The 19,817-nt window shown below is 53.5% G+C and overlaps 1 protein-coding gene across 1 annotated transcript in view; it reads left to right on the top strand.

Annotated features, from left to right (window-relative positions):
* TAF4 (TATA-box binding protein associated factor 4) overlaps positions 1-19,817 on the top strand; it is a 67,296-nt gene that overhangs the window by 16,350 nt on the left and 31,129 nt on the right.

The following is a 19,817-nucleotide window of genomic DNA, read 5'->3' as shown; positions in this document are numbered from 1 at the left end:
CTGGTGACACAGGCCGAGGGGCGTGAGTTCAGGGGCTCGCCTGCGGGTCCTCTGTGGTGAGGGGCCGGTCAGGGCTTTGGCCCTTTTTTTAATCGGGTTGTTTGTGTTTTTGTTGCTGCGTGTTAGGAGTTCTTCTGTATTTTGGACGACGGCCCTTTCTCAGCTGTTTCTCTGGCCAGTGTTTCCTCCCGGTCTGTGGCTTGTGTTCTCACTCTCGTGGTGTTGTCTTTCGGGGAGCAGACGTTTTTAATTCTCACGCGCACCAGCCTGTCGGCTCTCTCTTTCACGGACCCTGACTTGGTGTTGTGTCTAAAAGGTCATTGCCATCCCCGAGGTCACCTGGGTTGCTTCCTGGGTTATCCCCGAGGAGTTGATAGTTTACACGGTACATTTAAGTCTGTGACCCACTTGGAGTGATTTTCCCTGAAGGGTGTAGGTCTGTGTGTAGATTTGTTTTTCCGCAGGTGGACGTCCGTGGGGGCTCAGCACCGACTGTGGAAGAGCCGGTCTCTGCTCCGTCGTGTTGCCTTCATTCCTTTGTCAAACATCAGTTGACTGTATTCGTGGGGCCTGTTTCAGGGCTCTGCTCTTTTTTCTTTTTCTTTTTTTTTTTTTTTAAGATTTTATGTATTTGATAGAGCACGAGCAAGGGGAGGGGCAGAGGGAGAGGGAGAAGCAGACTCACTGCTGGGCAGGGAGCCCGACGTGGGACTCGATCCCAGGACCCTGAGATCCTGACCTGAGCTGAAGGCAGACGCTCAGGGACTGAGCCGCGCAGGCGCCCCCTCCATGTGAGCTTTAGAATTTCTTTGTCAGTATCCCTAAAGTAACTTGCTGGGAGTTTGGCTGGGATGAAAATGAATCCATAGATCAAGTTGGGAAGAACTGTCATCCTGACAGTATCGAGTCCTATTCATGACCATTTATTTAGTTTTTTTTTTTTAAGATTTATTTATTTATTCATGAGAGACACAGAGAGAGAGAAAGAGAGAGGCAGAGACATAGGCGGAGAGAGAAGCAGGCTTCATGCAGGGAGCCCGATGTGGGACTCGATCCCGGGACCCCAGGATCGTGCCCTGGGCCTAAGGCAGGCGCCAAACCGCCGAGCCACCCAGAGATCCCTATTTATTTAGTTCTGTGATTCAATTCATCAGAGATTTTAGTTGACTTTACGGAGATCTTAATACGTATTTTGTTAGGTTTATATCTAAGTATTTTGTGTTTTTTGGGTGTTAGTTTGACAACGTGTTTTTTTGTTTGTTTTTAAAGATTTTTTTAATTTATTCATGAGAGACACAGAGAGAGAGGTAGAGACACAGGCAGAGGGAGAAGCAGGCTCCATGCAGGGAGCCTGATGCGGGACTCGATCCCGGGTCTCCAGGATCAGACCCCGTGCTGCAGGCGGCGCTAAACCGCTGAGCCACCCGGGCTGCCCGACAACGTGTTTTAATTTCAGATTCTATTCTATTCGTTGTTGGCGTAGGAGAATGATTGGCCTTTGTAAACTAACTTTGTATCCTGCAACTTCATTATAACCGTTGTTTAGTTGCAGGGATTTCTTTTGTCATTTTTTTCGGGTTTTCTACCTGGACAGTCTTGTGATTTATGAACAAATGCAGTGTTTTGCTTTTTCCTTTCCGGTCTATACATCTTTTACTTTGTCCTCTGTGTGGCATCAGCTAGAACTCCCAGTGCCATGTGGAGGATTGGCAGCTAAAGAAACCTCCTTGCCGTGTTTTTCATCTTAGTAGGAAAGCTTTGAGTTTCTTACCGGTAAGTAGGATATGAGCTGTAGGTTTTTTGTGGATCATCTTTATCCATAGGATGAGGGAGTTGCCCTTTTTTCTTGGCTTACTGAGAGTTTTTATCATGAATGGGGGTATTTTGAAAGTGCCATCAGTGAGCAGGGAGGTCAAAGGAGCGAGCCATGCAGGGAAAGCCTCAGGAGACTCCTGCCATATCCAGGTCTCAGGAAATGTGACTTGGTCCAGTCAGGCGGAAATGAGGGGGGAGTAAGAAATATCACCTGTATGAGGGCAGGTGACGGACCAGGGGACAGATGGTAGGAGGAGGTAGAGGATAAGATGGAACCTGAAAGGGTGCCTGGGCGTGGGACAGTGAGCCAAGTCTCCTGCTCTCCTGGCTGCCCTCTTGCAGACAGGTAGCCGAGGTTCAGGTTGGTGAGGCACGTTACCTAGGGCCACTCGGAGACCCTGGGCCCACTTGCCCCTCCCTGGCCTGGAGACCAGTCAGGATGATGGCCCAGTGGGGGCATGTGTCAGCACTGCTGTGCCTGGAGATGGGGCCTGGGGGGTGGCACAGGTGAGGCAGGTGGGGGGTCAGAGGCCCAGGGGAGTGGGTGGGGCTTCTGTGAGGGCCTAAAAGCTGGCTGCCTGGGAAGGGGAGGGCCGGAGGGGGATGAGCCCTGGGAGGGAGGGGAGGTCCACTCTGACTCTACAGGGGCTTCTGCGTGTAGCTGTCCTCCTGAGCCAAGGTTGGTCAGGGCCCCCGGTGGTGACAGCCGCCAGCGGGACTCCTGTGAGAGCCGGGGTCCGCTGCTGACTAGCTGTTCAGGTCCCCTCAACCCTTGAGTGTTAGCTCTCGGAGTCATAACATGGTCAGTTGGCAGTGCCCCTCGGGAGGATGGGGAGGTGTGCTCCAGAGGAGCGAAGTGCACTCTTCTCAGCCCCTGAGCATGCAGTCAGTGTTTTTAGAAAAGCATTTTTGATACACCAGGCTCCCCAAAGGCAAGTGCCGTCTTTGGTCTGGGGTTCAGATGCACAGGCACCAGTGTGCTCCAGTACCTGGGAGGAGTTGGCCACGGTCCTCCCAGAGGGGACTGGCTCAGCCAGTACCTCCAGGGGCTTTAGGGGACTTTCAGGGGTGATTTTTGGTACTTGTGTTGGAAAGTGACCCTCTCCAACAAGGGGACATCTCAGTGTGGGATAGAGTGGGCATGGTGGCAAAACACGGTTGTGGTGACAAGGGACGTGCACGTCGGGGTGGCTGGGTTGGTGAGGGATGAGTCTTGGCAGAAGGATAGAGGTAGGAAGAGAAAGGGCCTGGGGGCAGTCCTAGATGTAGGGGATCTGAGGGAACAGGGTCAGGGTGATGCTTGTGAATCCGGCAGCTCCCATGTTTGCGTGTCCAGGTGAGGACTGACCAGAGACCTCTGGCTCCCCTGACTGTGTCACTTTCCATATGATTGAAAGGTAATAGCATAGGTTCGTCGTCTGTTGTGCTCTTACCATGGGAATCAGGGCTCGCTTTTCTCATGGCAAAGCCTGACTTAGGGTTGGGCAGCACGAGTGCTCTGCTAAGTGTTAAAGCGTCCTGGGCAGGTGTCCCTTCCATAAGATTTACCACCCCTGCTTCTAAGTCAGTTTTGTCAGAATGAGACTGTGCCCCTCGCGTTCTCTCTGGGTCTGGTTTTCAAACAGAGTCCAACAGAGACATTGTCCTGCATTGCTTTGGTTAGTTTGCAGTTGCCCTCTTCTGGGTAGGGTTTCTGTGTCAGGGGGAGGAGACTAAGGCAAGCACAGTGCGTCTCTGCTGCGTGTGTCCTAGACCTGCAGGTGGGAGCACATCGTCCCCGGCTCTCCATGCCTGCTCCATCAGACCGTGGCTTGGCGCCCTGGAGAAGAAGGATGTCAGCAGAAGTAGAGCATGGGCTCTGGGGTCATCTGCTGTGGGACGCCAGACACTGGCCGCAGAGTCCCTAGAAGTGGCAGCGTGTCCCACCTGCACGACGTCGCAGGTTAGTACAAGATTCCCTAGGATGCAGAGCACCTGAACCGCAGCGGAAAAGATCAGGACACTGAACTTAAGAATGCGAAGAAAACTTTTGCTAGTTGACAGATGTTAAGAAACTAGAAGGCAGGTTTGGGGTGGGGCGATGTATCTGAGAACTTGTGTCGAGAGCAGAGGACAGCAGAGGACACAGCTCTGTCTGTTAAGATGGGCGGAAGGTTGGAATAGACACAGAAGAGGGGTCACATGGCCCTTAGTGAAAAGATGCTGACATCCTTGGTTATCAGAGAAGTGCAAATGACAGCCCCGGTGGGATACTCCATCGCTTCCATGCCCACGGTCGTGGCCAGAGCCAGGAGGACTGGCCGCACCTCCTGCTGGTGGATATGGGGGTCATGGAGCCCGCTGGCCGGAGGGGGCGAGCGCCCGGCAGGAGGAGGGAGCATGGCGGTGTCCCGCAGTCCTGCTCCAAGAGAAATGCGACGTCCATCCCCACGGAACTCGTTGCGGGCACTTGTAGCAGCCTAGTTTACAGAGTCCAAATTGGAAATCACCATAATATCTGTCACGTGTGTGGCATGTGGTCTGTCCGGGCTCGGTGATGCAAGGACCAGAGGCCTGGCACCTACAGCCGTGTCTGTCAGGTGCAAGAAGCCAGGCACGGGAGCGCCTGGTGCACGACTCCCTTCCTGTGACCCCAGGAGGAGCTCAGGGTAACCACGTGGTCGCCTGCCCCAGGCGAGGTGCCAGTGGGCTTTGTAAATTGATGGAAATGTTTCGAGTCTTAGTTGCGGTAGAGACTAACACACAACTGTGCCTATTTGCTCAGACTCTGATTGTGTGCTTAAAATGGGTGGACTTCATTCCTTGTAAACTAGATTTCAGGAAAAAGTTCGGTGCCTCTTTTCCTGCCTGCCATGGTGCTGCCCACCGTTTCAGGAGATGAAGGGTTGTGAGCTGTGGTGGGAGTTGTCATTCATGTCTCTGAGAGCGGGGTGCAGGGGAGCAAAAGCTGGGATAGGCGTTCGGGGGTGTATTTGAAACGGCTTCACTGATGGCTGGTTAGGTCTGCTACTGGAGTCTCACTTTTCTTACGACAGTAGAGCACTTGGAGGCGTCCGTGTGAGGCGAGGAGAGGTTGTTGGCTGTGCCTGGAGAAGGGCCACTGCCCCACCCAGGGACCACCCGAGGCCCGCCCTTCTGGGTTCTGTTCCGATGGAGGCATCCGTCTCGTCTTCAGTGGAGAGCGTGGAGTGTCCTTTGGGCTGGCCGTGCGCTTGACCCCGTGGATGTGTCTCAGCTTCCTTCAGGCCTGCCTGCTTCATAGTAGCCCTTAGGGGGTACAGTCTCCCCCATCTGGGGGCATCATCCCAGGCGCCGTGGACGCCCGAAGCCGGGGGCAGTGCCACACCCTGCACGTCCCGGGTGCTCTCTCACACACACACACACACACACACACACACACACACATCTGCACCGGGCACAGCCAGGGAGCATCAGGAACTCCCGATGACCCAGGACGGCTGTCACAACGCGCAGCCATACAAGTTGTGTGAACGTGGCCTCTCACTCTGAAAACACCTCCTGTCCTGTGCTCACCCTCCTGTGATGAGGGGACGATGGGATGTAGTGATGTGAGGACGCGGGTGGGTGATGCAGTGCGAGGGTGACCTGACCTTCTGACCGTGCGCCGGGGGAGGCTCCTCGGCTTCTCGCATGGGGGACCCCGTCCCTGGGACCTCGGGGGAGAGGGCACGGCTGTGATACGTGCTCATCATAGAAGATCTTTTTTTACTTATGATAGTCACACACAGAGAGAGAGAGAGAGAGAAAGGCAGAGACATAGGCAGAGGGAGAAGCAGGCTCCATGCACTGGGAGCCCGACGTGGGATTTGATCCCAGGTCTCCAGGATCGCGCCCTGGGCCAAAGGCAGGCGCTAAACCGCTGCGCCACCCAGGGATCCCCTAGAAGATTTGACGGAGATAATAGAGTCCAGCAAAGACACGACAGTTACGCAGGAGGAGCGCATGTTCGGGCCCAGCCAGCCGAGCCAGGGAGCTCGGGCTGCAGGAGGGGGCGGCGGGGCGCTCCTTCCCTGCGGAGGTGAGAGGGATCCCGGCCTGGCTGCCCCGGCCTGCTGTGCTGTCAGCGGGGTGACTCAGCCTCCTGGCGCTCTGCCAGCCGAGTCCATGGGATCTGAGGGTTGAGGAGGCTCGCCTTTAAATAGAGCTCAGCACACGTGAAAGTTTTCGGGGGGGGGGGGGGTGTGCATAAAGCACAGACCACAAGAGGCACCCGTTTGGAGCGTGCAGAGTAAGCTGTGAGAAGTGTGTGCACCTGTCTGCCCAGCATCACGCCCCAGCTGCAGATGTTCCATTCACCCCGAGAGCCTCCCGTGCCCCCTTGTTGACAGGACACCTGGGCCAGGCAGACAGTGCGCTCTGGGTCTGCCGTTTGGTTGCCCTCCTAAAGCTTCACAGAAATGGTATTGCACGTGGCGATCATGGCTGGCTTCTCCACACGGTGTGGAGTTCACCCCCGTTGTCGCACCCCCGTGTCAGTAAGTCCGCGCCCAGGGCGCCCACAGTTGGGTTTCCCAGTGGGGGCGGTAGGAGCGAAGCCTTGTCCTGAGCATTAGTGGGCCAGGCTGCGTGTGGACGTCCGTGTGCATGTTCTTTTCTCATGGGTGTTAGGATGGAACTGCTGAGTCACGGGGCAAGTGGTGCTCAGGCTCCTCAGAAGCCACCACACTTTTCCTAAGTGGTCGTTGGGAATGTCCTCGTCGTCTGTGGGGCACAGGGTCAGCTTCGTGCAGCCTGACTGCTGGTGGGTGTGCAGTGGCACCCCACGGCTTTACCTTCACCGTCCCCTTTCGGGGGTGTAGTCTGCGTGCCGCAACATTGACGCTGGTGAGTGTATAGTTCGTGAGTTTTAACGAACACGTACGTTGTGTGACTGTCACTGCACTCGGGGTGTAGACCCCTCCCCGAGCTCCTTGGCAGCCACCCATCCGCCCCATCACCCAGTGACCGGGATCTTGCCTCTAGAGCTGTGTAGACGTGAACGTGCACAGCGGTGCTCTTGTGAGCCTGGCGTCCTTCACACAGCAACATGCCGCTGAGTCGTCGTGGTGGCGTGCCGTGCGTGCCGTCGGCTGGCTCTATGCTGGCCGTGCTCTGAGTGTTCTCTTACCAGTCTGAGAGTTAATCTCTATTGTGGTTACGATTCCTTAGAGGCTGTGTGTGTGTGTGTGTGTGTGTGTGTGTGTGTGGCCATGGCCAGCCTGTCTCTGGCTTCGTCTGCGGAGCGGGGTTCTCCTTTCTCATGTAGGTGCACTGATCTGTCTTTATGGCAAACGCCTTTTTGGGTCATGATTAATATGCTCTTTCTAACCCCAAGCTCATAGGGATAGTATCCTGTATTTTCTTCTGACATCTTAGTGTGCTTCCACTCTGGTGTCTTCCGTCCCCTGGAATCAGGCTGTGTCAGGTGCAGGGGAGCTCGGGCCACTTGCTGCCCCTTCTCCGGCAGATGGTCACCCAGCACTCTTTCTTTGAATGGGCCGTCCTCATCTCACTGACCTGTGCATCCCCTCTGCAACATTTCAAGTTTTATATGACATAGGGGTCTGTTTCTGGGCTCTCAGTGGCTTGTCTTTGTGCTTTTCCGCTGGTGCCACCGTGTCCATAGTGTGGCGTTGTGTTAACTCTAGGGCAAGACCCTACTTGCTTCTTCCTGAGAATTGTCTGTGTTCATCTTGGCATTTTTGTCTTGCTTATGCATTTGTCAGTCAATTGTTTGAGGCCCGTGAGGGTTCCTGTAGTTGCTTTGATTGGGATTGTACTGATCTGTGGGTCAGCTTGGGGAGGAGCGACATCTGTGGTATAGTGTCTGCATATTTGCGAGTATGGTTAATCACTCGGTGTGGATCTTTTATCACATCTCTCAATCAAGCGTATGTATTTTTTTCCCATCTAGGTCTTGCATGTGCTTTGTTAGTCATTCCAGACCTGTAAATAGTAGTTTTTAAAAATTACATTTTCTGAGTGCCTGGGTGGCTCAGTTGGTTAAGCATCTGACTTTTGATCTCAGCTCAGGTCTTTTTTTTTTTTTTTTAAGATTTTATTTATTCATGAGAGACACACACACAGAGAGAGGCAGAGATGCAGGCAGAGGGAGAAGCAAAGTCCATGCAGGGAGTCTGATATGGGTTTCAACCCTAGGACCCCAGATCATGGCCTGAGCCAAAGGCAGACAGATGCTCAACCACTGAGCCGACCAGGCGTCCCATCAGCTCAGGTCTTGATCTCAAGGTCATGAGTTCAAGCCCCGTGTCGGGCTCCACGCTGGCACACTGCGGGTGGGGTGGGGCCTACTTAAAAAAAAAGGAGTTAACATTTTCTAATTTTTGTTGATGGTATGTTGAATTGTAGTTGAATTTTGTTTTGTTTTGTTAGGTTTTATTTATTTGTGGGAAGGAGATGGAGGGAAGGCACAGAGGGAGAGTGTGTGAGAGAGAAGCAGATCAGGGAGCCCGATGTGAGACTTGATCCCAGGACCCTCTGGGTTCATGACCTGAGCCGAAGGCAGATGCTTGATTGCCAGGGGCCCTGTAGCTGAATTCTGGGTGTTGATCGTGTCTAGCAATCTTATTACATGCTTACATACTTTCATTAAAAAATGTGTGTGCAATATTTTTGGATGTTCTACACGGAGAGTCCTGTTCTGACAATTAATGACAGTTTCTTATGCTCCCAGCTCCTTGGCCTGTCTTCTGGGCTGTGGGCTTGCTGGGGTCTTGGGTAGAATGGGTGATGACTGGCATCTGTGAATTACTCCTCATTTCAAAGGAAATGCTGTAAAGATCAGCCATTGGAGACTATGGTTTGTAGATTCCCTTCATCAAGTCAAGGAAGCTCCTTCCCATTGCTAATTTCCCGAAGTTGTTTGCTTTTTTTGGCGGGGATATTTATTCTGTAGTCATGAGTGGATGTTGAGTTTATCAGATGCTTTTTCTGCCAACTGTGGGATTTGCCTTCATGTTACTTAAAACTGAACAGTGTTGCTTGTCAGCACCCTCTCCCTCCCACCTGCGGTCTCTTTCCTTGTCCTCTCGCTTTTCCAGCCGTACCCCACACTTTGTAGGGAGTATCCACGCTGGCAACCCCAGTACCTGCCTAGGACCTGGGGGCCTCGCTGACCTGTGCTTGGATCTCAGCCTCCTGGGTCCCCATTCTCTGCTCTTCCCCACTGACCCTTGCCGTGTCCTTGCCCGTGTTGCTGAGATGAGGTGCATTCTCCTTCACCTTCCTTGCAGCTGGGCCCCACTCCTTTCTGTGTTGCTATGGTGCCACTTCGTCCTTGAATCTGCTTAGGCCCCTCAGACAAGGCCTAGAAGGTCCCCAGGTTGCATGCTCTTCCAGTGCTGAGCAGCTCCTCTCCATAGCACCGATTGACCGTAGCATCGATCAGATAGGGTGAGGTTGTTGGCCAGTCCCTGCCTTCTCCACTGTGAAGGGAGTTCCAGGAGTGTGTGCCGTGGCTGTGTTTCTTGTTTTTGTCGGTGCCTGGCACATCCTGGCACTTAGTAGGGCCTCGGTGGGTATTTGCTGGCTGGCCAAGCGAGTGGGTATAGCTCGGCTGCTCAGAGCCCGTGTTTGGCCTCTTCAGTGGTCCGAGAAGGGAGCTTGCCCGGGGGCTGAGTTCTGGAGAGCTGGAGTTTTGCTATAAATCATGTAAAGTGCACAGCATCTGCCTCCTGAGCTCAGTTTCCTCGAACTTGTGCTGTGTTAGCTCTGTCTACAGGTTTTTCACGACAAGCAGGATGCCCTCAGTGGTTTAGCTGCTGCAGACCCAGGCCCTGGATGGACCTCCAGCCGGGCCCTCTGGGCCTCATCCTGTGTTGTGGACAGCTCTGTCTGGCGCAGCGAGCTGCTCGTCTTACCACGCCTTTGACGCTTCCAGATTAGCCACTCTTCTCTGGCCTCTCTGGCTCCCACTGGCTCAGTAGCCAGCTAAACACAGAGAGCACAGACGCTAGTCTCGGGGTGGACGGGCTTGGGGATTTGAGATTACAGAAGATGATCCTGATGATCCCAGGAAGCAGACCATCGTTTCGCTTTGCGTATTGATTTTGACAAAGATCCAGAGTGTTCTTCCAAAGCATCTTGTGTATTCTCTGCCTTAGTGATCCTGCAGAGCCTCCTGTCCTCTCTTTGTAGAGCTGCTCGTGGGCCCCTGGACATAAGCCCAGCTCTGGAGGGGGAAGTGGGTCCTTCAGGCACCTGCCTGCCGGTGGCTCTGCACTCCTGCTTTGTGGCTGCATTCAGGTTTTGCTGGGAGCATTTATTTGTTTATTCTTTGTTTATTTATACACGTTTCACACTAGAAAGAACTTATGGTGTATAACAGAAGTACCCCTAATAGAAGAAGAGAATATCAGGGGCGGGGAAATGAAGGAAGGCCGAGTGTACCTGGGGCTAGGGCAGAAGTGACCCTGGGCGACCTTGCTTTGGGTGGGGTGGAGGTTGGGGGGGCACAGATGGAGATCAGAGCCTCCTTGGGTCAAGGCCGAGGGGGCACTACCCTAGTGCCTGAATCTGCAGATGAAGGAGAGCACAGTGATGTGCGTGTGGGGAGAGCTTCTTGGTCAGTGCGGGGCCTTTAGGATTTCAGACTGAAAAATTGGGGCTAAATGCACTCAGTCTTGATCCTAAGAGTTTAGGAAAGTTGAGGGGGGTTTACCTGGGGCTCCCGGAGCAGGAATGCAGGGATGCCCCTGAGGCCCCTGGATTTCAGGGGTTTTGAAGAAGTAGGGAGATGAGAAAGTGGTACTGGCTGACCAGCCCGCTGGAGCTCACGACGCCGTTCCCTCACCGTGCACACTAGCAGGCAGGGCCGAGGGCGTAGGGCAGAGAGCTGGGCAGATGCGAGCCTCCCAGGAAGGACGAGGCTGCTGGCTCCGCAGGAGTGAGGAGGGCCGAGGCTGTGACGCTGGAGGAGAGCCCGGCCCTCCGTGAGGAGGCTGCGTCACCATCCTGCCCCGTTGTCAGGGGAGCCGGCTGTGTCTTTTCTGGGGCCCATGTTTCCTCTACACCTTCCAGAAGAGTGGTGACATCTGTGTGGGATGCTGCTAGAGCCACAGAGTGGGGCCACCGAGTTACTCTTTGGTGTTTAGTAAGTGTCTGTTCGGTGTAAGGCCCTGCCACCCCAGGACAGATGAAGCACTATGGAGCGTCCGAGACTTGGCGTGGGCAGATGTCCATGGGAGAGGACGCCTCGGCTCTGGGGGTCTGCGACGGGGCCATAGGGATAGGGACAGTGCGTGGGCCCTCAGGCGGCACTGGGAGCCCAGGGTGATAGAGCGGTACAGGTGGCCCCAGAGGGCTGAGGGGACCACAGCTCTCCTGGCAGCTGGCCACCCATCACTTGTTGTCACTGTTTTTCTTTTGATGGTTTTACGTGACAGTGTTTCTAGTGCTGATGTGGAGAACGGCGGACAGTGGAGCCCTGCGCGTCTTCTGAGACATAAACACCCCGAGGTGCATGGTGACTGTAGTTGTTTATCTCTTAAGTACGAGCTAAACACGCCCGGGGCCTGTCGCAGGAGCTGGTCCCATGTGTTGCCCTGCAGTTGTCTTTTCATGTTGCACATCAAGGACACGCATCCCCGCCAGTGCACAGTTGGAATGCATTCCTCTAGATGGTGCGTGTTGTCTCAGGGTGGACATGGCCAGCCGGCTGCACCTGTCCCCTGCTGGGCGAGTGTCTCACTGTGCACAGGCCCATGACTGCAGTCTCTGGGTCAGGGGACGTGCGTTACAGTATTGGTACTGTCTGAAGAGATCCTGGCCCAGAATTGTATGCCCTGTGCCCACCCCGTGCCATGATGAGGTGAACAGGGTCATCTTGTAATTTGCCTGTCTTTGCTTATTGGTGAGGCTGAGCATCTTTGCTCTTTGGCCCTTGTGTTGTGGGAGCCTGCCATGGAGCCCACCTGTGTCCCTAGAGCTGTGGGAAACTATGGAATCACTTGATGTATTTTTTTGGCCACTTTTTATTTAAAAAAAAAAACAAAAACTTTGAGATTTTTGTCTTTAAGTAATCTCCACACCCAACATAGGCTCAAACTCATGACCCAAAGATCAAGAGTTGCATGTTCCAGCTGGGTGCCCTTGGCCACTTTTTAAAGTAGATAAAACTATTGTGGTTATAGGCAAGTTAGTCATCTTTTTTGGACAAAATTCTGTTCATTACAAAAGTTCAACCTGTATGGACATGTTTGCTGTAAGGGAGGACCCCACTCCGTCCCCCATCCGCGTCTCCTCCACCGGCCCATCCAGCAGCAAACAGTTCTGGTGGCCTTTGTGCCTGTGCGTATGCACACGTGTGTGTGCACATATGGGTGAAGTTTGTAAACACAGCATCTGAAGAGTTCTAGGGGACAAACTGCCTTAAAACCGTTGCTGTCCTAAGCTTCGTCGGGACGATGCAGGGGGAGGTGAATGTGATGTGTGGGCTCCTGACTGAGCCGCGGGTCATGGTCGGCTTGTACCCCTGAACGGGTGTTTCCAGGCGTGGGGTGACCCGCCTGCCCTGGGGCTGTTCTGTTTCTCTTTTCACGGACGTGTAGTTGGCGCACAGTGTTCTGTTCGTTTCAGGTGCTCAGCAGAGTGATTGGCAGCTCTGTCACGCTGTGCTCACCCCAGGTGTAGTGTTTGTTTTATTCAGATGTTTCAGATATTTTTTCTAATCTTTAGCATTTGAAAGCATTGACAGCGTAGAAAAACAGTTTTTTCTGTGCGCGTCGGCCAGAGAGGACACTAGCCACTGATTTTATTTTTCTTGGCTGGTGGCCCTTACGCTGGCTGGACTTGTTTGCGGCTGGCCTGTGGAGTGCGGCTTGAAGCCATTGTTCTCCTCCCTGCCTCCTCGTGCAGACATGTGAGGGCGGCCTGCGCAGGCCGGGTCCTGTCCCCAGGGAGCTTACACTGAGGGGACACAGCCTCCTGGGGCCACAGACACTGGGGCACAGCCTGAGGAGGTGTGGGCGGGTTCTGAGGATGCAGGCCTTGAGCTGCTCCAGAGGCAGCAGCAGGGAAGAAGGAATGTTCTAGAATGAGGCCAGGAGGCCCTGGGGTAGGCAGGGGCTCTGTGGCTAGTGTCTTTGAGATGAGGCTGCTGAGGGAGCCTGCTATGGAGCCCACCTGTGTCCCTAGAGCTGTGGGGAACTATGGAAAGCTGTTGGGCAGGAGGGTTTCCGCCGAACCATCACTCCAGGTGAAGGGAGGTTGGTCATTGGTCATGCTGTGGTGTATCGGCAGCTCATCACTTGTCATCTCTACTTCTCTGTTTTGCAGGTAATGCCAGCATGGCTTGTCCTTTTATCTGCTGGTAAACCTATGGGTTGTTCCCTGTTTTTGGCTCTTACACATAAAGCTGCTACGAATCACTTGGGTGTAAGTCTTTGTAAGGGTCTGCTCTTCCTTTTCTCGGGTGAGTGCCTCGAGGTGGAAGGGATGGGTCCTGTGACAGGGCATGTGGGACTTTGCAGGGAGCTGCAGGATGCGTTCACGCCAGCGGTGTCTGGGAACCCTGGTCGCTCCACACCCATGTGAGCACTTGGGATGGTCAGTGTCCTGCTTTTGCTTGTGCGGCGACCGTGGCGAGGTGTCACACGGGGGATCTGATATGTGTTCTCTAATGCCCAGTGTGGAACATCTTCACATGTGCTGCTTTGCCGTCTGTCTGTCTTTGGGGAAGCGTCTCTTTGAGTCTGCTGCCCATTTTTTGTATTGGGTTGTTTCTTTTCAGTGAGTTTTGAGAATTCCATGTTATAGATGCTAGCCTTTTCTTGGAGATGTGCCTCGCGAGGACTTCCTTTCCTCTTCTGGCCTATCTTTGTTTCCTTTAGTAGTGCTTTTTGAAGAGCAGAAGTGTTTAATTTTAATAAAGTCCATGTTACCAACTTGTTCTTTCTAGGGTTGTATTTCTGGTGTCGTATCTAGAATATCTTTGCTTGGGCAGCCCAGGTGGCTCAGCGGTTTAGGGCCGCCTTCAGCCCAGGGCATGATCCTGGAGACCGGGGATCAAGTCCCGCATTGGGCTCCCTGCATGGAGCCTGCTTCTCTCTCTGCCTGTGTCTCTGCCTCTCTCTCTCCTCTCTGTATATTCTCATGAATAAATAAATAAAATATTAAAAGAAAATAGAATATCTTTGCCTAATCCAAGGTCACAAAGATTTTCCCCCATATTTTCTTCCAGAAATTTATTATTATTATTTTTTAAAGATGTTATTTATGTACTCATGAGAGACACAGAGAGAGGCAGAGACACAGGCAGAGGGAGAATAGGCTCCCCGCGGGAAGCCCAGTGCAGGACTTGATCCCAGGACCCCGGATCACAACCTGAGCCAAAGGCAGACACTCAACTGCTGAGCCACCCAGGGGTCCCTTCTTCGAGAAATTTAGAGTTCTAGGGCTTAATACATTTGGGTCTGGGATCCATTTTGAGTCGGTTTTGATATACGGTGTGAGGCAGGGATCCAAGTCAATGCTTTTTGCCTGTGGATGTTCACTTATTCCCCATTTGTTGAAAGACTAGCTTTTCCCATTGAATTGCCTTTGTGCCTTTGCCAAGAATTATTAGTTGTCCATGCCCATTTCTGGACTCCGTTCTACTCCATCGATCTATTCCAACTTTGCACCAGCGCTGTCCTGCAGCTTTGAGCGCACTGGGAAATGGGTAGCGTTAGCCTCAACTTCATTCTTTCTCATGGTTGTTTGGTTGCTCTACGACCTTGTGTTTGTATACAAATTTTATTTTATTCTATTTTAAAAAATATTTTATTAAGATTTTAAAAAATTTATTCATTTATAAGAGAGAGAGAGAGGGAGAGACACACACACAGACACACACACAGGCAGAGGGAGAAGCAGGCTCCATGCTGGGAGCCTGACGTGGGACTTGATCTTGGGTCTCCAGGATCATGCCCTGGGCCAAAGGCAGGCGCCAAACTGCTGAGCCACCCCAGGATCCCCTAAAGATTTTATTTAGGGCAGCCCGGGTGGCTCAGTGGTTTGGCGCCTCCTTCAGCCCAGGGCGTGATCCTGGAGTCCCGGGATCGAGTCCCACATCAGGCTGCTTCTGGAGCCTGCTTCTCCCTCTGCCTGTGTCTCTGCCTCTCTCTCTCTCTCTCTCTGTCTCTCATGAATAAAGTCTTTATTTTTTTAAAGATTTTATTTATTTATTCATGAGACACACGCACACACACACACACAGGCAGAGACACAGGGAGAGGGAAAAACAGGCTCCCTAGAGGGAGCCCGATGTGGGACTCGATCCCGGGACTCCAGGATCACACACCCTGGGCCAAAGGTAGATGCTAAAACCACTGAGCCACCCAGAGAGCCTCTGTATACAAATTTTAGAATCATCTTGTCCATTTGCACACAAAGGGCTGCTGGGATTTTGGGTGGATTACACTACATCTGCAGGTGCATTTGAGGAGAGTTGGCATCTTAGCCACTGGCTTCCCCGACCCGTGAGCGAGGCCTGGTGAAGCTCTTCGCTTTACATCTCTCTTCACGGTTCTCAGCCGTGTTTGTAGTTTTTAGTGTTATGCTAGGATGAGTTAAAGTTTGTGGTAACAGCATTTATGTTGTGCAGGCAGCTGCACGTGCTGGAACATGAATTGGGTCAGAAGCTTCATCTTTAACTATTCAGAAATGGAATAATGTCATTGCTCTTCACCCTTGAGCAACAGCATTTCCCCCCATTCTTGCTTTGAGCATTGAATTGCCCCCTGTACACATGAGAACGAAAACATTTAGCTTTACAACAGTAAATAGTAAACAGGTTTTTTTTTTTTTTTTTTTTTTTTTTTATAATGATAGAGAGAGAGAGAGAGAGAGAGAGAGGCAGAGACATAGGCAGAGGGAGAAGCAGGCTCCATGCACCGGGAGCCCGATGTGGGATTCGATCCCGGGTCTCCAGGATCGCGCCCTGGGCCAAAGGCTGGCGCCAAACCACTGCGCCACCCAGGGATCCCAGTAAACAGGTTTTGAAAGAACGATGCCCACTGTGCATACTGTAACAGCACAGATGCCTCCTTAAGGGAACAGGATGAGCTGTCCAGGAGAACAGAGCACCGGATTCTGGGGAGGACTTCCTGCCCGAGCTCGTGTCCCAGCCCACTAGTGGGTCCTACACCACTGTCTGGTTGGCCCTTCAGGAGCCTAGGGGCAGTTTTCCCAGAAATGATGGTCAGCTTTGTGCAGTTTGTGGACAAGTGTGGGGAGCAGAGCTGCCAAAATGCGGGGAGACTGCGGCATGGAGCAGCGGCTCTCAGAGGACCAAAACCCTGGGACCAGGGCCTGGGTCAGGCCTCGTGTGCATCAGGCCCTTCGGAGCCAGCACCGCAGCAGCGGCACGGTTGGGTACAGTTGGTGCGTGCCGTCCCCTCTACACTTAGACCTGTGAGGTGGGTGTGGTGCCAGGCCCCGGGGGCCCCGCCCACACGCGTGTTGGAGCCCCGCGCCCCCACTTTCCGGAGTCATGGTACCCCAGCAGCAAGCCACAAGAGTGAAAGGAACACCTAGGCCGTAGTTGATGTGAGCTTTGCCCGTGTCCGCATCAGCGGCTGTGTGGCAGGAGGACCTGGGACCTCTTACTCTGGGTCCTGGGCCCCGGGGACAGCCCTGCTCTTTCTCAGGCCACAGCCTGGGGCCAGCAGGTCCCAGGTCCTCTTCTCCTTCCCCAGGCTCTTGCTCGTGGTTCCAGCTCATGGTTCCGGCTCGCAGCGTGGTGGGCAGCCACTCAGGAACCAAGTCTCGGCTGTGTTTCACACTGAGCTCTGCCCCTTTTCTCGGCTCTGGTCCCAATTCTGGCTTCTTTGGCATTGGCATCGGGGTTCGGGGCGCAGTTTCTTTTTGCACGTGTTTAATGGTAGAGGGCTTTGCCTTTTGAGTCTTTGTGGACTCGTACTCTGACAGGTGACAGCACTGGAGACCCTCGTGGTGGGGAGGGTGAGGCTGGAGGTCTGGTCCCCCTGGCCCAGCAACCCTTCCCTGTGCCCTGCTCCTGTCATTACAGCCTTACAGCCCCAGCCATGGCCCCGAGGGAGCCCCGCTTGAAGGGCTGTGATGGGCCAGGCGGAGGTGGTACGGAGCCCACAGGAGGTTGTGCGGAGGAGCCTCCCCAGAAGGGATGCCGCCCAGGTGGAGGTTCCCAGGCGAGTCCAAAAATGCCTGTTTAATCTGTAGCGTAGCTTTGGCTGACCTACATTTTGGTTAAAAATACAGTAAAAGTTGGTATGAAAAGGATCATGGAAACTGTAACATTGGGTAAAAACCTTGAGTTTATCTTGAGCTCTGGTGCTGGAGGAAGGATAGGATTCTCTCTAAAGAGCTGGCGGTCCACGCAATGCTGAGCAGCAGGGACGGCCCGCGGGCGGTGGCCTGGCCTCCCACGCAGGTGCGCCGGGGCTTGCGTGGGTGAGCGCGGGAGCCCAGGCTCTGCCAGACGGTGCGGCCTGTGGAACTGCTGGCAGGGCATTGGTGCTGTGCATTGTAATTTTAAAATCTGAGCTTTCACAGCCACGAAAACCAGAAAATAGCCCAATATCCTAAGCAATAAAGAAGTTATACGTACATTTTGGATGAAGTATTATGTAGTTCCTGAAAACTGTGTTTTTGAAGAATGTTCAGTGACACGGAAATGACTTGCGATAGAAGCGGTGAGAGGAAGGAAATGCCACGGACTGCTTCTCATCACCGCCGTCGAAACGCATGTCCTCCATGTGCATGGTGACCAGAGGACGTGGGATTTCAGATTTCTGTTTGCCTTGTATGTCTCTGCATTGCTTGTTTGCTGCACAGACTCACTATTTTCAGCAAAGTGTTACAATTATTAAAAAAAGAACATCTGAAGTACTGTCTGCTTGGGCAGGGTTGTTTCTTGGGCAGACAGGCTGGTTTTGGCTTCTGTGCATCCTGAGCAGAGGCAGCGGCTCCTGGGGGAGGCGGAGGGAGGCCCGTCCATGGCTCCTGACCTTGCCTGTGAACTGCCTTCGAGGACTGGCCACCTCGGCTGGGCAGGAGCCGAAGGGTCTTTGGAAACAGAAGACGTATTTTCTGTGTCAGGGGTCAGACGGTTAAGGCCAGCGTGTGCAGTCCTCCTCTCGCTTGCCAGGGCGTGTGTGTGCGGAGTGGGCTTTGGATGCGTTTGGGAAGGAGGGCACTGTGGTGTGCCAGGTGGCCCCGTGTGTAAGGGGCAGTGGACCGCACCCGCAGGGCCCCTTCCCTGAGCCCATGTTGCACCTGCAGAGGGGAGCTGACTTGGAGACAGAGTTGTGTTTCTTGGTCTGTGCAAGAACAGGCACTGTACAGGTTATCTGTTTGAAGTGAGTGGTTACAGTGAGAGTTTCCGAGATCCAAGACTGTGATAATGTCATTAAAATGTGGCACTTGATGCAGCTGTCAGCGTCGTGATCATCCTGGGGCTCTGTGCTTTCTGCGTGATCAGTGACTGTAACGCATCGTGGCCGGGGACACTGGGGGGAAGTGTGTCCCCAGGACGGCGCCCACTCCCGTGTGCACACCGCCCTCCCTCGGCCTCCGGAGCCACGAGGCTGTTCTTGGGGTCACGGTCACTGGGGGCCCACTTCCCTTCTTCCCAGTTCCATCTGTCATTCTCACTTGTCCCCTTATGTACCGACTTGGATGTATTCTGAGTGTCTCTGTGAGGTAAAGTTACCTGCTTAGAGTCCCAGGGTCACTTCTTGGCAACGTTTGCAGTTCCTTCTCTGACTTGTAGCCACGGGCACGCGGCACAGCGGGCGGCACCATTTCACACTTCTGTGGCGCCCAGTGTGCACAGTGCGCTGCTGCTTCATTCACTATTTCATGAGTGTTTATTATTTAAATCTTCCTTTAGGTTTCTGTTGAAGGAATGCTTTACGCAGAAAAGCACCTGATAGTTCAGGCACGTTCATCCACTGTCGTATTAACAAGCTTGAAGTTGGGGCACTAAGGCACTGATGCCTTGCCGTCCCTCCTCACTCCTCCTAACGAGGAAGGAGCGGGGTTTCCTGATGGAAGGGGGACTGGTGACGAGGGGGTAGTGGGCTCGAGGGATTGGCATCAGGAGGAGTTGGCCCTGTTTCCTCTCGTGGGGTCCCCGGTGTGCTCATGGGCTCCTGGGTCTGGCAGATTTTAGCAGAGTGAGTTATTTGCAGCAGCTGGTATTTGTTTTGTTTTGTTTTTAAATTTCAGCATGGTTTATTGTAAAAGGGATGTTTGGAGGGAAGCTTACTTACTGGGCATGAATGTGGTTCTTTTGAATCAGGGGTTGTAGCTGTGAGCCCAGGGAGGGGCTGTTGTTTCTTGATGTCACGCTGGCTGTCGAAGGAGGCAGGACCCAGAGGTTCAGGGGCTCCTCGCAGACTAGGGAGTCACTGAAGCTCTTGTTTGGTTCAGGAAGGAAAGCCTTGACGTTGCTTCTTGTGGGGCTAACAGGAGGCTCCAGGGCAGCCTTTTCTTCCTGGAGAGTATCATCCTCAGTCCACACTGTGGGAGGCTGGTACGTGTGCGGTGGAGGTGCCTCCTTTCCCACTGGAGCATCGCGGCACTGGGCTTCTGCTGGGGTCTGGTGTGAGCAGGAGTGTGCTGTTTGTTACTCACTTTGTCCTGGGAAATGTGAGAGTTAAGCAGTAAAATAGATTATTTCTAGTAGAATCACTGACATAATTGGTTGCTGGTTCTTGAATCTAAAATTAATGCCAAATCTGACTGATGGGACTGCCTTTCCAGTGATTTAGCTCCAGCGTCATGACGTGAGTGGCCGTCCCTGTCTTTGTGGCTGTGTGGGGGCGCCCAGGTTAGCCACAGGCCCAGCGTTCCCCCCACATCTGAGAGGGGTGAGGTGACAGGGCTTCACGGGAGTCAGGTTCCCAGGAGCAGTGCTTGCTTCGGCTCCACAGGACCCCAGGCCGTGGCTGGGCTGTATCTCCGAGGTCCCAGCCCCGCGGTGGAGAGGCCAGGCTGCCCACTGCCCCAGACAAGGAGTG

Source organism: Canis lupus, chromosome 24, assembly GCF_003254725.2.
Source record: "Canis lupus dingo isolate Sandy chromosome 24, ASM325472v2, whole genome shotgun sequence".
In the NCBI taxonomy this organism is placed as follows: Eukaryota; Metazoa; Chordata; class Mammalia; order Carnivora; family Canidae; genus Canis; species Canis lupus.
Note: the sequence above shows the minus strand (reverse complement) of the source record. Positions and strands in the feature narration are given on the sequence as shown.